The following is a 3,334-nucleotide window of genomic DNA, read 5'->3' as shown; positions in this document are numbered from 1 at the left end:
TTCTGTAGCTTTCAGACATCAGAGTAGCTGCTGGTCTGCCAGCTGGGGGCTGTATCTTATGGTGGCCGAAGTGTTGTTCCTGTGTCTTTATCCCATGGAGGCCTTGTACATCCACATGGAGCCTAGAACTTCTAGAAGGTGTCAGGGCAAGAAGTGGTCTAGAAGGACTCTGAGCCTGGTGGCTTTCTAAGACGTTTGGGGTTCACATAGGGGAAGGGAAGGAAAAAAATAAGATAAAAACATAGAGGGGGGCAAATCATAAAAAACTCCTAAAACGGGAGAACAGACTGAGAGTTGCTGGAGGGATGTTGAGTGATGGATGGGCTAAATGGGTGATGGGAATTAAGGAGGGCACTTGTTAGGATGATGCATCTTCTAGATTAAACTATATTGGAGAGTCTAACTCACTTGGACTTAAATAAAATTTAAATACATACATACATACATACATCTGGGAGTAAAAATAGAAGTTTGGGGTTCATGTTGTGAGAACGTGGGAATGAGAGAAATAAAATTTTCCCTCCAAGCCAGATTGTAAATTCAGTGGGTGATGAAGTGGAAAAAACCTACACTATGGAGTCAACACAGATCTCTACTTGGCAGGTTCTCACTCTAATCAGATCGAATGTATTGGCATCTAAAGGAGGAATCTCCATTAGAAGAGGGCTTGCTTAGCCATGCAGAAACAGGAGAACCAAGGCAAACAAGGATGGTGAGACGCTACCACGATCCAGCAGAGAGAGGTTCACACGTAGTAGACCTAGAGCATTAGGGTTGGGGGGTGAAGACATCTCTACTGTGATGATGGATGTAGACTTGGTAAATCATGGCTAACAGACTCTGAGTATTCTTGGATGGCCACTATGAGACTCTCCCAACCATAAGAAGAAAGCATCCCGCTCTGATGTCCTTAATGGCATTGAACATTTCTTTTTTTTGACTCCCTTTGTTTTGCTTCTACCCTTACCAGTCGACCATAGAATTACTTGGCTCCCTGCACAAGACCGCCCATGGGGAATTTATAGGCTCCCTTGGGCTTCAGAATTTTCTCTCCACAGTAGGGATTTCTCACTGCAAATCAGATTTGGGGCTTTGGTTATGGTTTAGCTTTGGGGTAACTCTTCTCCAGGGAAATAGCATGCTTCTCAGCTGGACGTGAAATATTCTACTTCTTGAGATGGTTCTCGTCAACTATTAATCTGGCCTGTTTATTTTCAACTTCGGTCCCCTTCGTGAGCTTTATTAATGTGAAACCTGCCTGAGAGATGAATCCATTCTCAGGGTGCTGATAAAATGAGCGCAGATGAAGAAGCCAAGGATCAGTGAAGGGGAAGAGTGCCACCACATGAGGCCTCTTTGGGGAGGACTTTGTGTCCTCTTAATACCACCCACCATCACCATAGGCCTAGAGCATGTTCACAGCCAGAGGTACGTCTCTGGAGGTGGGGACAGAGAGGGAAAGAGCACTGCAAGCCGTGTGACTCAGATTATCATTTCCATCACCCTTCATTCATCCCAGATCATCAGAGAACCAGACACTGGGATGGAAAAAGCTCCTGACTCACAGAGCAGTGATGCCTGGAAGGCTCTGAGAGGTGAAGAATCCTTGAGGCTACAGTACGAGTGCACAGCTGCACGTTGATAAAAACATTACAGAAGGAGAATACAGAGCATGAATGCTTGGATGAGTTCGTGTTAGAAGGAAGACCAAAAACAACATCCCATAATTGGTAAAAGGGCAGGTGTGCTTCAACAACAACACAGAGGGGAAAGGGGAAAGAGGCTTCAATATGAATGTGAGTCTTCTGGTAGATGAGAAAAGAGTTAAAGAGACAAGGGGAAGGTCCAGAGGGAAGGGCTGCAGGCAACACCAGCATTGACTTGGAAGGATTCAAGGACAGGGACATACTTGTCACAGAAAGTCACATGACCCAGCCTCCCAGAGGAAGGCCCCCTCTCAAGTCACCACAAAAGAAGGAAACTAGATTTGTTGGGTTGAATAGTCCTAGTGGAATTTTCCCGAAGTCTCCGGACATCCCTTTCCCCACTGGGCAGGTCTGCCATCAAAAGGCTCTCCAATATAGTTTAATCTAGAAGATGCATCTTGGTGAGTTTCTCTGGCACAAGGCGATGGCTGTTTCTTTCCCAGAGTGAGGAGGGCTTGGTCACCCAAGGGCATGGAGAAGAGATAGCAGGTCCACAGGCATCTAGGGACCTAAGGCTTGCCCCTGAGTTGGTAGAAAAATAATTCATACAAAAACCCGGGGAGACAGGGTAACACCCCACCCAGGACACGTGATGAGAAGCTCCATAGAGAGATATTTTGGTCCTACAGCTGAAGAAGAATCTATTGTGCTTTACATCCTGGACTTGATTATGTGCCGCACGTTGGAGTGAGTGTTTTCACCAGAGCACATCCAGAACCTGTGCTATATTTGTTCAGCCAAGAGTCTTTCCATAAACCTGAGAGAAAGAGTGAAGTTATAAATATAGCCTCTAAATACACTTATGCGATAAAATTTGACTGAGAGGAGCCTCAAAGGGCAGGTTCTATTTATGTGCGGGGGGACAGAACTGCTTTCCATATGACAGCCAGGCAGCAGGACTTGGGAGAATTGATATGTTCAATGGGAATTTTTGAGTGGAATTCCAAAAACTACACAAAGTGACCCCTCCATGGCTTCAGACCTTTAGCAGAGGAGACAAACATCTTAAGAGGCTCGGTATAGACAGGAGCAAAATGGCTGCCTCGGGCAGCACAGGAAATTTGACCACTGATATCTGACTTTCACATTCAGAGCTCGCTTCAGGCAGCACATATACTAAAATCAGAAGGATGCAGAGAAGGTTATCATGGCCCCTGTGCAAAGATGACACGCAAATTCCTGAGTTACACACTCATTTGTGCAAATCAATACTTAGCGAACACACATGGGGCCCCGCGTCAGAGCCTGCCGGAAGCGTTCAACCATTCCTCACTGATAAAATCCGGGTGGGAGTTAAAGAGAGGGAATAAAGGATTGCCCCAGTGCAACCAGACTGAGGTCAGTGAAGGGACAAAAGGAGCGACCTGAGAACAGTCAACCAACATCATAAATCCGTATATCAGTATCTGGATTTGAAGTCTTCCCATGAAGAGCACAACCCATGACGTTACCGGTGCAAGTGACCATGAGAACATGCAAAGAGTGTGTATACTTTTTAGGGGAAATCTTAGTATATTAGTTTCCGTTGCTGTTTTAACAAATTACCACAAACTCAGCAGCTTAAGAAAGAACACAAGTGTGTTATCTCAAAGTTCTGTAGGTCAGAAGTATGAGTTGGCTTAGCTGGG

General features: G+C 45.5%; 1 non-coding gene across 1 annotated transcript; it reads left to right on the top strand.

Moving 5' to 3' along the window:
• The first annotated feature begins 2,797 nt into the window (after positions 1–2,797).
• LOC115524322 lies at positions 2,798–2,905 on the top strand. The gene has a single exon (XR_003972034.1). It is a non-coding gene; the product is annotated as a U6 spliceosomal RNA (small nuclear RNA).
• Positions 2,906–3,334: the final 429 nt, after the last annotated feature.

This window comes from Lynx canadensis, chromosome C2, assembly GCF_007474595.2.
Source record: "Lynx canadensis isolate LIC74 chromosome C2, mLynCan4.pri.v2, whole genome shotgun sequence".
In the NCBI taxonomy this organism is placed as follows: domain Eukaryota; kingdom Metazoa; phylum Chordata; class Mammalia; order Carnivora; family Felidae; genus Lynx; species Lynx canadensis.
This window is presented reverse-complemented; position numbering and strand designations above follow the sequence as displayed.